The sequence below is a fragment of the Kogia breviceps genome, chromosome 1 (genome assembly GCF_026419965.1).
Source record: "Kogia breviceps isolate mKogBre1 chromosome 1, mKogBre1 haplotype 1, whole genome shotgun sequence".
Classification (NCBI taxonomy): domain Eukaryota; kingdom Metazoa; phylum Chordata; class Mammalia; order Artiodactyla; family Physeteridae; genus Kogia; species Kogia breviceps.
Window position 1 is genome coordinate 153,680,237 of NC_081310.1, and position 15,010 is coordinate 153,695,246.

At 40.6% G+C, this 15,010-nt stretch overlaps 1 protein-coding gene across 14 annotated transcripts in view; it reads left to right on the top strand.

Annotated features, from left to right (window-relative positions):
- Window positions 1-15,010, top strand: part of DAB1 (DAB adaptor protein 1) — a 1,205,719-nt gene that overhangs the window by 740,510 nt on the left and 450,199 nt on the right. The window lies entirely within an intron of this gene.

Consider the following 15,010-nt stretch of genomic DNA (forward strand, 5'->3'; position numbering starts at 1 on the left):
GTTTATCCCTAAATACTTCCTGAAATCTAATGATATGCACTGTTCTTTTATTTTATGTTGATAGGAAATCTGAGAACACATTTATACTTCTTAAGAAGAGAAACTGTATTTTTTCTCTCTCCACGATAAGCATCTTGTCTTTAGGAAAACAATAGACATTTTTATGGCTGTTGTGGTTAAAGGAAAATATATAGAAATGGATAGAGGTGGAAGTGTTACTTGGAGATGACAGAGATAGAGGTCAATACAGACACCTCCATGGATATTCAGCGTAGTCAGATTGGAGGCATAGATGGCAAGACGTGATTTCACGTCTTATTAGCTTCACTTTGTATAATTTATCGAGCACCTCGAAGTGCCAGGAATTGTGTTAAAGGTTCCAGATATGTGGCTAATAATATGATAATAGCTACTATTTGGGAATACTTTACCCATGCTGGGCAATGTGCAAACGGATTTATCATTTAATCTTCACAACTCTGTCTTTAGTTGATTCCCTAGAATCAGAAGCTTAAGAAGAGGATTCTTATGCAAATGATCGATTCAGGGTGTGCCCAGCCAACATTCAGGGCAGCTGGGGGACGGTGCCCAGCTCAGGCACCAAGAGAATCTATCACACACTCTTTGGGTGGGGGGTGCTATTGCCCCATTGTTTTAAATGAGGAAGCTATGGCACAAAGAGTTTAACTTGTTCAGTCACTTTTAGTAAATTGGGATTTGATCCCAGATTTGTCTGAATGCAAGTTCTTGACCACTTTGCCTCCACTATAAGTGCAATCTGGGTGGTAACTTCTAACCTAAGTCCTGCACAGAATCCAGAAATAACACAGAGGAGAGCATGATGAACTTCCCAGAGAGGTCAAGGACTTCAGTGCTATATAGAGAAATAAAGTGAACCCTCCCTGCTTTGTGCATTAGATAGGAGAAGACTGTTCTTAAACCCAAAGTCATAAGGGAAAGGAAGAAGGGTCTTCCTGTACTTTTTGCTGCAGAATCCAGTTCTTTTGTGCACCATACATATAAGGGTATGAACATGCTAAGCAAAATGTTAAGAGGAGAGAATTGTTTCTAAGTAAAAATATGTCCCTAATTAAATCAAGCTGGTAACAGTTTTACCTCTCTTCCCAGAATGACCCTCCATGGGTCTTAAAAGTTAAGAGGCAAATACCGTTTTCCCTATAGCTGAACTGTCCTAAAGCTACATGGGCCAGAACCTGGCTGGAGGCCAACAAAATGTGCAGGGAAGAGAACCAGCCTAGGGTCCATTTTTAGTTGTCCTCCTGGCTCTGCTACTTACCAGGGAACTTCGATGGCGTGCCTCTCTCAGCTTCATTGTCTCACTTGTAGAAAGGAAACAATAAGTGCCCTAATCTCCTGCTTCCTCTGGTTTTAACTGCTAGCATCCTTTCTTTCTCTTGGCAATTCCAGAGTTTTTCTTCTGCATAACTCTATTTCCCCAGCCTACACTCTAGGCCCTTTCCAGCCATAGATCAAATCCCATACATCAACCTTGATAAACATCTACATTTACACTGAGCTCATCTCAGATGGCTTTTAGCTCTGTCCCAAGTGGTGTATAATACAGATATGTGACTATTTGAGAGACGACCAAATATGTGCATCACAATTCTAATTCCAAACGTTAGTCAATAATTATGAAGTGCATTCAACATTTTGATTTGTGCATTAAGGAAATTTTAATTTCATCTTTGGAGAGAACACTTTTATTTTTTAACTACACAGAAAATAGTCATTTCACAGAGTGCCTTCCTCTCCTTGTCCCCATTTGGAAAGGATGGTTTTGCTTTACACATAATTTTAGTCATCACCGTCTCAGGTAGCTTTGAAGTTGGGTGATAGATCATATCACCTGTTAATATGAGACTATCTTGCTGATCTTTCTTTGGAATTTGATGCATCACCTTCTCCTCAAATATCTAGGGGGGAAAAAAAAGAAAAAGTATGAGAAAGTCAGAAACTCTGCTCCTTTGATTCAGCTCTAGTATGGTGATTAGATGAGTGTTTGCCTTGTCTCAGATCAATTATTTTGAGGACTCAGAATGTCTTGCTGTGTCTTGAATTCTGCTGATGGGTTTTAAGTAGGCCATAAAAATTCCTGTGAATGATTTGTTTAATTATTGTCTTGCTCCTCATTTACATTTTTATCTAAAACTCTGAGAACTGAAATCTGTATTCCATTCCATTTCCTGTGAGCTACAATTTGCCTTGTGGAGAGAAATATCTGGACTGTGCTTTATGGATGGAATAATATCAGCCAAGCAGAGTGAAATGTCTGTGGGGTTGCTCTGGTGGCTATAGACAGAGCTTTTTCTTGCTGGTTTTTCTAGGGTTTAAGACGCTATTTGATGCCTTGACTCTTATGTATCACTAGAGTCATCATCAAGAGTTTAAATGTGGGGCTTCCCTGGTGGCGCAGTGGTTGAGAGTCCGCCTGCCGATGCAGGGGACACGGGTTCGTGCCCCGGTCCGGGAAGATCCCACATGCCGCGGAGCGGCTGGGCCCGTGAGCCATGGCCGCTGAGCCTGCACGTCCGGAGCCTGTGCTCGGCAACGGGATAGGCCACAACAGTGAGAGGCCCGCATACCGCAAAAAAAAAAAAGAAGTTGAAATGTGTTCAGGCTTTGCTTTTCTGGATTAGACCTTCTGAGAATGAGGGAATCTGACCCACTACATTACAAGACTCTTTTGGGGGCTCTCCTCTCCATGATACATAAATAACTAAATGAAAAGTAGCACATCCAGCTCATCATAAGACCTTAGGTCTGGAGATACCTTCAGTACCATCACTTTACCACTGCAGAAATTGTAGTGTGCTAGAGTGGAAAGAACATTAAAAATGGTGGAATGCTGCTTTATAAACATTTCTGTGTAGTTCGATACAAGTGCGTTTGAAATTATGGAGTCTTGACTGATAGGAAAACTGTGAAGAAGTAAAACTCTGGGGGTGAAAAGCTGCAGTTGCAAAAGAAACAAAGCAAAACATGCCTGAGATACATCTACCCCAACTGCCAAGATTGCTCATGTTGATGAAAATATTGAGTGTGCATTGGAGTCAGATTTGTAGGAGGGAAAAAACAGATCATTGCTCCAGCCTCTCTATGGAGACTGAGTTCCGGTAGGGTGAGACGTCTGCCCAGGGTCTTCCGTGAGTTAGCTGCAGATTCAGGACAAGAAGTAGCAAATCTTGATTCCAAATGCAATGTTCTTTTGGCCTCAAACCGCTATAAATGTGACAGATTATCTTATTAGTTTAGCCTGGTTCAGCATTTCCTCAAGTGTGGGATGTTAATAGGTGTTACATGAAATAATAGTTTCATGGTCAAATGAATATAGAAAATGCTGTTAAATGAAATTAAACACATTTCTTCATTTCAGACTTCTCTGAACCTTTAATATGTTAATATATATTGTGACTCTCAAAGAGGGAGATCATATATACAGCATTTCCCGAACTTATTTGACCATAGAAACCTCTTTTCCGCAGAATAACTCATGGAAGACACTTGGAGAAGTTGTGGCCTTGCTGGTAAAGTTTAGTATCTTTGTAACAGTCAAGATACTGATAGGAATTATCATTCAGCCTAGATGGTTCAAATGATGAGACCAACGAAGGAACTTACAGCGATATGGGCAGAGTTAAAGAAGCCAATAATGGATGGTGAAGCACCCATGCAGGGGTAAGAAATGCAGGAAGCGTTACCACTGCTTTGAAGGAGCAAGGAGAGGAGCCTAGTGCAAGCTCCAGAGTAGAGCTGGGGCTTTTGGTGGGACCTAGCATCTCAGAGGGATGTGTCTTCTGCCAGGGACACAGAGATGAAGAAGGAGGGAGTAGGAGAGTTATGGGGAAAACATACCCAACTTCTTTCTCCTTTTCCCCTCTGATTCCGTTGGTGTCCCCCTGGCTAAATGTGACTAGAAGCCAGACAGTAATGTAGCCTGGATTTGCAGTTTCTAGGTTCAGCCTCTCAATGTGCCATGCACCCAGAAATGTGCCATGCACTTACCCAGGCACTTCACATATGTTGACCATTTCCTTAAATTTCCCAACAATCCTATAATGTAGGAATCATGCCCATTTACAAATGAAGAAACTGACATCAACTCAGGTAACTAGTAAGAGATGGATTCAGCACCAGGTTTATCTGTCTGCCTTCCACTTAACCACATTGCTGAGCCAGAAAATATCAGACTTTGAATGAAAGCTTAAAGAACTTGCAGAAGGAGTATTTCATCTTCAATTTTGAGCAATTTTATGTCATCGCTAATGTGATTAATCCTCTAACAGAGTGAATAGCTTTAATTTGGAGGGTCTTTTATTTTATTCATCTCTGTAATCCCAGACCTTAGCACGGTGCCCAGCACTGAGTTAATATTTGTTGAATGAATGCAAGAATGAATACATGAGTGAGTGCACTGTATATCAGCATTCCAAGGATGTTTTCTCGGAGCTGTGTTGGGACAGAGTTGGCCTATCAGTCTATTTTTACATGTTCTGGCTTGTTTGAAATGGGAATGTTTCCATATTGAGCATCTGCTCATGCTTTTTTGCTTGGATGGCTATGATACCTCTCTCCTTACAACCCCCAAACACACACATTAAACACACACATGTATGTGCACACACCTGTGCATTGCCTTTCTGCCTCCATCTCTGCCATATTAATCTTTTTTATTTAGGACCACTTGATCAATGCAATTCCAAACCATATGCCAACCTCCTTAGTTTCCCCCAAGGTCCTATAGTAGCTCCCTGTTGTTCATCAGCTTAACACATGTCATCTTAAAATTCCAATTTTTCTATACTCTAGCTCCAATGAATCTTACTCCATCAACTGTTCCAGGATGAGCTCTCATATCAGATCAGGTTGGAATTCTCTCTGGAAGATGCTGTGGTCATTCTTGCCTCCACACCTTTATCCATGCATGTTCCCCACAGAAATGCCCTTTCTCTTTCTTGTCATCACTCATCTATTCATTCATTCACTCACTCCTTGAGCTCTTACCATATGTCAAGCACTGTTGTGCTGAAACAGATACCAAAAAGAATGTAGCTTGGTCTCTGTTAAGTGCAAGATCTTTTGCAGGAACCTGACATACTCAACAAGGACATACAGTGCAATGTGCTGAATGATACAATAAATGCATGAGACCAAAATACAGAACCAGGGAGCCCCTGGAGTTCAGGAACAGTGTCAACTCCGAGTGTCCAGTAACTTGTGGGAGCTCAACAAATACTGTTGAATGAATGAATGATGAAGTAACATCTGAACTAGTTTTTAAAGAATGTCTACCTCTATCCTTCAAGAACCAGCTCAAGGTCTTCTCCCTGTCTACTCTGAAATAAAATGCTCTTATAGTTCTCGAAACGTTCTATCAAACTTGCTGCCTCAAATTGTTCTGTATTTTATGCATCCAATAACAGTGTGAGCATTAGGAAACCATGATTATAACTTACAATTCTTTTTTTTTTTCATATACCATCTATCATTGTGGGAAAATGGTCTGGGATTTAGTTGAGTTGATTCTAATCGAATTGAAATATTTGTATATACACATCCACTTGGAAATAAGCAGTAAGTTCAAACAGCATTTTAGCGTTTATAATATGAGTCCATTTTAGGAGAGCTTCCTAAGGCAATGTTACAGATGACCTGGAGATCTTTTTACAATACAGATTCTGAGTCTATGAGGTGATACCTGTGCTTCTTTATTTCTAAGATGCTTCTACGTGATGATGATACTGGCCCATGGACCACACTTTTAGTAGCAAGACAGTAGAGGTAAGAGGAACAGAATATAACACGTGTTCCATTCATGTTATATCGCAGGCACTGTGCAAGGCTCTTTGAATACATTAACTCAATGGTTTTCACATTACATTCATAGACTGGTTATGTTCAGATTATATGAAGAAATTTTTAAATATACAAAGTCCCAGGACCCAGTTTTAGATTTTCTGATTGAGAGGGCCTATGGTAGAGAAAAATCAGTATTTTTTAAAAAAAATCTCCAAGGTGATTCTGATACACTGTGGTAAGTCAGAATTCTAAGAATGGATTTCAGTGGCCTTGCCCTTGTGTAATTTCCTCCTTTCTGAGTGTGGTTGGAACTTGTGAATACTATGATATGTAATTCTCATGATTATGTCACATTATATGGCAAAAGGGAGATTACCTGGTGAGTCTAATCTAATCACACATGCTATTTAAAAGCAGCGTTTTCTCTGGTTTGTGGCAAAAGAAGAAGTTGGAGAGGTTTCAAAAATCAGAAGTCAATGCACCACATTGCTGACTAGAAGGCAGAGAGGGTTCTGTGAGAAGGAACACAGTTAGCCTTAGGGGCTGAGAGCAGTGCCCACCAACAGCCAACAAGGAGACAGGGACCTCAGTCCTACAACCACAGGGAACTGAAGTCCACCAACAACCTGAATGGGCCTGGAAGCTGATTCCTCCCCAGAGCCTCCAGATAAGAGCCCAGTCTAGCCAACACCCTGGCTTTGGCCTTGTGAGACCCTAAGCAGAGAACTCAGCCAAGCCTGCCCAGACTTCTCACCTACAGAACTCTGAGAGAATAAATGGGTGTTGTTTTAAGCTGGTAAATGTGCAGTAATTTGTTATGCAGAAATTGAAAACTAATGCATAAACATTCAGGCTCAGCAGTGACTACATTATGTAATATGATCTTCCCTGGAGCTCTGATACCTAAGTATTATTATCCCCATGCTATGGATGACCGGGTAGACTCAGAGGGCTTATCTTCTTTTTCCAGAGTCTCACGCCTAATGGCAGAACCATAATTTGAATGTGTGTGTGTGTGTACATATACATATATATATGTATATATATACATATATATACATATATACATATATATGTATATATATGTATATATATATATATATTTTTTTTTTCTCTCTCTCCAAAATTCCCTAACTCTCACAAAAAAGGGGGCAGGGAATCAGGCATATAGGAAATTGGGAGACTGGAAGAAGCTGAAGAAGAAAGACCCCAGTCATTAGACATGGAACAAATGAATCCTATTTCTCTGATGTACCCACAGAAATTGCAAACTCCATTCTGCTCTCTCTGTAAGATAGTTGAATGGTTTGAACAGATAAGGGAGGGTTGGGATATCCTTTCAGGCTTAATGTAGCCACAATTCATGGATTGGAGGTGACTGGACCATCAGATTCTCCTGACACTTGCTCTGAAGGTTGGGAATGCAATCAGTGTGTCAGGGGGCCAGGAACAAATGGCTGGGCTTGGTCCTTGACCAGGGTCTTACATCCTCATGGCTCACTAGAGATAAAGAGAACATTTAGGTAAGGCCTTGACAGTGTTTCTTCCAAGAACAGAACTTAGAGTGTGGTGATGACAGCTGGGATATAAAACATTGAGACTCAACGAAGCTCTGTCCTCTGGCAATCGAATCAGGAGAAGACACTTCTGCCAAAGGTATGATGTGTGCTGCGTGCTTGCTTCATCCTGGTCTTTTCATTCAGTTTTTTCTCTGCTCTCTCAGACACTGACTAAGGGAAGCCAAGACAACAGGAAGATCCATCCATTCACTCATTCATCTGTCCTGCCTACACACGTATTAGGCTCCTGCTGGTGTGTCCAGTGGGATGCAGAGGCAACTGGACTTCATCAGGCCACCGTTTAAGCCCAAAATGAAAAGCATCTTCTCTTCGGAAAGAATAAAAAGAAAAATCTGTCCCCAATTTTGATCCTATCTTTTGAAAAGAGTTTTTAGTTCTATTAATCTGTTTGTATAGGCAAATTCCAAAAGTACTTAATAGAAATTCTACAGAAATCCATCTAAGAATGAAGTATGTAGCTCTTTCAAGTAGGGGCTGCACTGGCTTCACTCATTGAATGTTCATTCATTTGCTCAGAGAATATACACCAGGGGCCTTCGATGTGCTACCCAAGTAGGCAAAGGTACAAAGGTAAAAGAAACAAAGTTTTGCCCTCAAAATCTAGCACAGGTGACCAAAAAAATATTATTAATAATAATAACACGTTCCATGTGCAAAATACTCTAATAGAGGGAAACATATGTCCCTAGCCATGAGTTCATGTTTGTGAAAATATAACTCGAAAACCAGAGGACTGTGCAAGGAGATTTTTCTGCTGGACTGAGTTTTTTTCTTATTTAATCTGCTTGTAAAACCCTCACTTTCCATTTCTACAGCCACTCCATCAGGAATTTTGATGAACTAGGGGACAGAAAGCCTATCTGTATGTAAAAAAGCTGAGGTATTACAGAGTGCCTTTTGGATTTTTCCTCTGACAAGTGGATGGCATCTGCTAACAACACTTCTTTTCTTGAGCTTTGTAACGTTGCCAGACTGAGAACAGAGCTCTGAAAAAGGAGAAGGAGCTGTTAACAAATGCCTTTGTTATCTCTGGAATTGATTATTGTACAGTGGTTCACAGAAGAAAAATACTTGACGTGTATCTTGTCTCAATATTTACCTGCTCCTCCCAGGAAATATTGTACTAAGAGAAATTCCCTTCAGTACAACAAATGTCAACTTGCCTAAGATAACTGGTGCAATTCACCAATCTACTGTCCTTTTCCCATCTGTGGAAACAGTATGATAAGACCGCAGGAAGAATTTCTTATTAAGTACTTGGAGATCTTTTGAATTTGATGGCTATTTGAAATGTTTCGTATACCTTTTCCCCCCTTCTTTCATTTGAGAAATATTTTTTGAAACCTCCTATGTGCCAAGCACTTTGCTGGACTCTTGGAAAATACTAATGAAAGAAACAGACCCAAGGCAGAATGGCCTTCGTGGAGATTATGTCTGGTGGAGGAGAGCAAGATTCTACAAGCAATTCTGGTACATGATGGTAAGCCAAGATTGCAGAGTACACGTGCTAGGAGAAATAATGGTATAAGAGATCAAAGACAGCTATTTTGAGAAAGTGATATTCAAAATAAAATTGGAAGTATAGGTGGGAGTTAGGAGTTATCTAGCCTTTTGCGGGGTGTGAGTGAGGGGGGACCAGTGGAAAAAAAAAAAGGGAGATGGCATTTTCCAAACAGAGGGTACAGCACACAAAAAAGGGTTCATAGGTGAAAGAGAGCATGGCAAGTTGCTTAACTTCTCTAAGCCTCAGTTTCCTCATCTTTAATATGGGGATAATGATAAAACCCATATTTATAGTGTTGTAAGGGTTCATTGGATAGTCCATTAAAATATTTAGTTTAGTGTTTATTAGTAAGTACTCATGAAATGTTAGCTAGTATTTATTCACTTGTTGAGGAACCAAGAAAAATTCAAGATCAGGATAACTGGGCTTCTTGGGTTTTCTTTCAATCCTGTATACCAGGCTTTCTTTACAGCTAGCATGTAGCCTGTGTTCTACATAAGGAGCTCTCCAATGTAGAGATGTAGCAAATATTTGTTGTTTATATGTCTGTATCTGACTCAAAATTATCGGTTCTTTGCAGACAAGTGCTATGTCTTATTTATGTTGTATCAACACACCTAATAGAGTGCCTGGCACAAAATAGTTTCTCAATAGATATTTCATGAATGAATGAATAAATAGAAGAGATTAGAAACAATAAAATAGAATCCAATAGAATCGAATAAAATCCCACTGAATCTTGGTGCTGAGCTAAGTGTTGTGGGAAATTCAAAGAAGGGTAGCTCTTTAATTGTCACTGAGATATTTACTTTGCAATGGCTATTAGAAAACTCTGCTACTCCAGGCCACCAAAAGTTTGGAACAGCAGGAAAGTGAAAAGCACACTCATTCTAGAGATCTTCCCTCTTGCCTCTTAGAATAAATTTGGAGCATTATATTTCTTTTCTATACCTCCCTTGAGGCAAAAGTGTACAGCTAGAATGTATTACATGATAATAAAAATCTAAGACCTTCAAAATAGAAATCCATATTATATTGCTATTTCAAGAATTATATGGGGCTTCCCTGGTGGCGCAGTGGTTGAGAATCTGCCTGCCAATGCAGGGGACATGGGTTCGAGCCCTGGTCTGGGAAGATCCCACATGCCGCAGAGCAACTAAGCCCGTGAGCCACAACTACTGAGCCTGCGCGTCTGGAGCCTGCGCTCCGCAACGAGAGAGGCCGCAATAGTGAGAGGCCCGCGCACCGTGAGGAAGAGTGGCCCACGCTCGCCGCAACTAGAGAAAGCCCGCACGCAGCAATGAAGACCCAACACAGCCAAAAATACATAAATAAATAAATATTTTTTAAAAAGAATTATATTTACATAATTTTTATAATAAGGATATTGAGAATAGTTAAAATATGCCCAAGCATAGTAATAACCTTGGTGCCTTTGCACTTTATTATAAACTACACATCCTGTCACATATAATCCACTATCATTAACCCTGTTCTAAAGATGGGAAGACTGAGGCGCGTCATAGCCAAGGGACCTGTCCAGGGTAGCGCAGTTGGTAAGTGGTACATCTGGTACTCGGGCCCTGACTAGGGCCTGCATATGCAGTGACAAGAGGGAATGGATGCCTTTTAAAGATAGACTATGAAGCCCTTGCTACCTTTGGGTTTGGTAAACATATTCATTTTATATTTTATATTAGATTATATTCCCTTTCTCCTAGATCTAATGTTTCTCCTGCATTTGTCCACTTATCTGGATCCTGCTCTCGTTTGGGGGTTCTGCAAAGCTTTACCACCACCAAGCACCCTTGTTGAATATGCCAAGCCAGACTGATTACTGCCTTCTCTGGACTCTGCTGTTCAGCCATCAGGTTTGCATCGCTGGCTTAGTGTTCTGCAAGTAGTACATTATGTACATAGGTATATTTTTAATTTACGTCCTCAGCTCAATATTAAAACCACCAAGTATTAGTCCTGAAAGGCCCCTTACTCTGAGTCCAAATCTTAGCTTCATCACTGTTGAGCTGTGTGTCCATTTACATTTTATTTGACTTCTCTGTGCTTCAGTTCCTCATTTAAAAAACGGGAACAGTATTTCCCTCTTATAGGGCTATTGTAAGGAGGAAATGAGTTAGTGTATGTCAAGCATTTGGGAGTTTTCGGTAGTTGTTAACTGCTTTCTCAGGCCAACAGTTAAAGACATAGAGCTCATTCTTCAAATTAAGCTGAATCTGAGGAAAGAAAATACTAGAGTTCCATCAGTTTTACCCACCTTCTTTGTGGGCAACCCTCACCCCACCAGAATCCCTTGAGCTCCAAAGATCACCCAACATGCTTTATGGAATAAAAAACAAAAGCCTAGAGAGGTGAACTGACTTGTCTAAGCTCACACAGCCAGTGATAGGCAGGGAGGTCTGGCCTCGGGCCAGTGTTCTCACCTACACCACTCAGTTCCATGTCTCACCATCTTTATGTATTTCTTTCTCCTCTACCCTCATCTCCCCCCAGCAAAAAGCTGTTCATGGTTTTATTCATCCAGTGAGGATGTACATATAGTAAGAGAGACCCCCTACATTTCTGGAGCTCACACTCCTGGGGGAGGGGAGAGGGGGGAGACAAACATAACAGGTAGTTACAATAGGAGAGAATTGATGTAATGACAGGTGTGCGCAGGGAGCACAGATGAGGGATAATTAATCCAGCCTTGAGCAAAATGTGAAGGATGAGTAAGAGGTAACAAGGCACACTGAGCAGTGGGGGGCATTTGTGGCAGAGGACACAGCTTGGGCAAACACACAGGGGCAGGGAACAGTGTGACACCTGCGAGGAACTGCCAACAGTTTCCTTTTCCTATTAGAGCATGAAGCACGCGACACGAAGCGGGGAGAGACAGGACTGGAGAGGAAGTCAGGGGTCACATACTGGGGGACGATGGGGGAGGGGTGTGATATACACCATGTTGAAGCATCTGACTTTGGTTTCCAGAATCTACATGTTTTAGTTTGAAGTTGAGTGGGTTATGTTTGTGGGGGGCAAGAAAGAAAAACAACCCACGTTTTGGAAGAAGCAGTAAACTAGAGCATTACAAAACATATGTGGGTATCTTCTCAAGGGATGGAAAAGGGAAAATTCTCTCCAGCATTAGGCCAGCACAGCAGTGCTGAGAGTCACCAAAAGAAAGACATTGACCAATCACTCTGTGTGCCCCCGGGGTACAGATCTGCTGAGATAAATGGAGATTCAGCCTCGAAGAGAGTGCCCAGATCCTGAACGAAGCGACCTTAGTTAGCAGCACTTGTGCTCCATTTCTACCTGAGAACAAATTTTTCAAATCAGATAAGGTGGAAATTCTACAGATCTTGAGAAGAGACAGTTCATTGATGTGCTTAACTCTGGCCAGCTGTGGGAACTGACACATCCTGTGTGGTCTGCAGGACCTTCCCAGTGCCCTCGGGGGCCCGGAGAGTGTAAGGAGAGAGGAGCAAAGGGCCTCCGCGGTTGCAATAAGGAGTCCGGGCAGCTAATGTCTATTCATTAGTGTCTCTGCTCCTCCCCTGCTGTTATATTAATGTAATGAATTGTTCACAGGTGCGTCAAATGAGGTGTAGATGATCTCTGGGAGCTTTGTTACCCAAACAGGCCAAATTAGGAAGAGCAGATGCATCAGGCAAACTACAGCCCCTTAGCAGAAGTACAAAGCTTGAGTGAATGAAGGTCAGCGCTCACAGTTGACCTTGATGGCCTTCAGATCAGTGGGATTTAGCCTCCTGTTAACTCTTGCTGGTCAGGAAGTATTCTCTGCCTTCACTGTTGTGGGGTTAGGATGGATGGGGTGAGTGTCCTAAAGAAATTGTCCTCTCTCCCAAATAATAATGAGAATGAGAATCCAAATGATGCCCCACGGATTGGGCCTCACTGTGTGGTTCAACGTGAAGGCTCCAGAATGAAGGGGTGAATGAGAGCTGACATCATCCTGTGTTACGCTCCCCACACTGTTAGGCCCCACTTCCCCTGGGGAAGGAACACCTTTTCTAACTGGCACAAAGGTTCTAGCTGCTCAAGAAATGGTGCGTTCTAGCTTTTGCACACCTTTTCAGGGGACTGATTTTTTTCTAACCCTCCCAAAGTTCCACATGAGCTAGTGATGGCTCCACAACATTATCTCTAGCCCTTACAACAACCTGTAAAATGGGCATAGTATTAGGATCTCTGTATGACAGATGAGAAAACTGAGGGCCAGAAAAATTAAGCAACATGCTGAGAGTTACAAGTGGCAAAGCAGGGATTTGATCTGAAGCAAATTCTTGCTTCCTCTGCTGCCTTAAACTAAAATCAACAGTTTTCTTCCTTCATCTCCAGGAAAAGGATTGCGTAAGGAGAGAGAGAATACATTGGCACAGTGATGTGAGAGGAGCTCTGTAGTCAAGAGGTCTAAGTCTGATCTTTGTTCTGTGTGAAACTTGCTTTGGGTCCCAGAGCCAGTGACCACTCTCAGTTCCTATTTCTTCCTGTAAAATTAGAATTGCACCATTCAGCTGATTGCCAATGCCTCCTCTAGTTTCATATTCAAGAAGCCCAGTGGGCTTTTCCTTTGGTTCACGTTTTGGAGGGTGATCTGGCAACACATACCAAAAACCATAGCAGTGTTCATGCATTCCCGTATGCACAAAAATTACAGTTCTGGAGCATATCCCAAAACATTATAAAAGGAAGAAAAGAGCTCTGAGTACAAAGTTGTGGCATTTGTCATCATGACAAACTGCCAACACCTAAATGCCTCACAATAGGAGACTGTTTTTATAAATCATAGTATATACATGTGATGGAATGTTTTACCATCATAGCACACCAAGTGTGATATCTCTCCAAGTAGAAATATGCATATGTGTTTATGAAATAAAACTGAGTAGAAAATAGGGAACTTAAAATTGTATATAGCTATATTACAGGTATAAAAACCATTTATACATAGATTGATTGAAAGAGAACACAACATAAAATAGCATATTTTGGTGAGAGGTTTACAAGTAGTTTACAAAAATTAAAAAATTGTAAGTCTCACTTCACTTTGCTCAGTTAAAGTTATTTCATCAAAATATATTGAATTATATATTCCTCCTGTGATTATAAAAAGTGATGCTTCATATATAAATTCTGGAAGTTCAAAAAAGTATAAGGAAAGGGAAAAATATACAAATTCTACTGATCACAGGCAACCTATTTTAAGATTTTGGTCTTCTAGTCTTTTAAACATTGGTTTTGGTTTTGCTTTACATAAGCAAATCATCCTCTATACAAATCTAAATTGTTTTCTTTTTGTCTTTTTATCATTTGACTTTGTGTCATATTTTTCCATGTCATTAAAAGGTTTATAAACACATAATGTATTATTTAATCTCATTTAATTTTTTTAAAGGTAGAGCAAAAAGTCATGTCTTCACACGACTCATGAAGACAACTAACTTTTGTAGAATCCATTATAAGAAAATTATTAGCTGTACATATAAAAGGTAAGATTACATGACTGCATTTGTAATCATTCTTTTTTTAATTAAAAAAAATTTTTTTATCAAACTATACTTTTTTTTTTTTTTGCTGTATGTGGGCCTCTCACTGTTGTGGCCTCTCCCGTTGCGGAGCACAGGCTCCAGACGCACAGGCTCAGCTGCTATGGCTCACGGGCCTAGCTGCTCCGTGGCATGTGGGATCTGCCTGGACCAGGGCACGAACCCGTGTCCCCTGCATTGGCAGGTGGATTCTCAACCACTGTACCACCAGGGAACCCCAAACTATATATTTTTAAACATTATAAATTATTACAAGATATTGAAAATAGTTCCCTGTGCTATACAATAGGTCCTTATTATTTATCTATTTTATATATAACAGTGTGTATATATTAATCCCAAACTCCTAATTTATCTCTTCCCACCCCTTTTCCCTTTGGTAACCATAAGTTTGCTTTCTATTTCTGTGAGTCTATTTCTATTTCTATTTCTGTGAGTCTATTTCTGTTTTGTAATTTATTAGTAAATTCATTTGTATCATATTTTAGATTCCCCATATAAGTGATATCATATGGTATTTGTCTTTCTCTGTACTACTT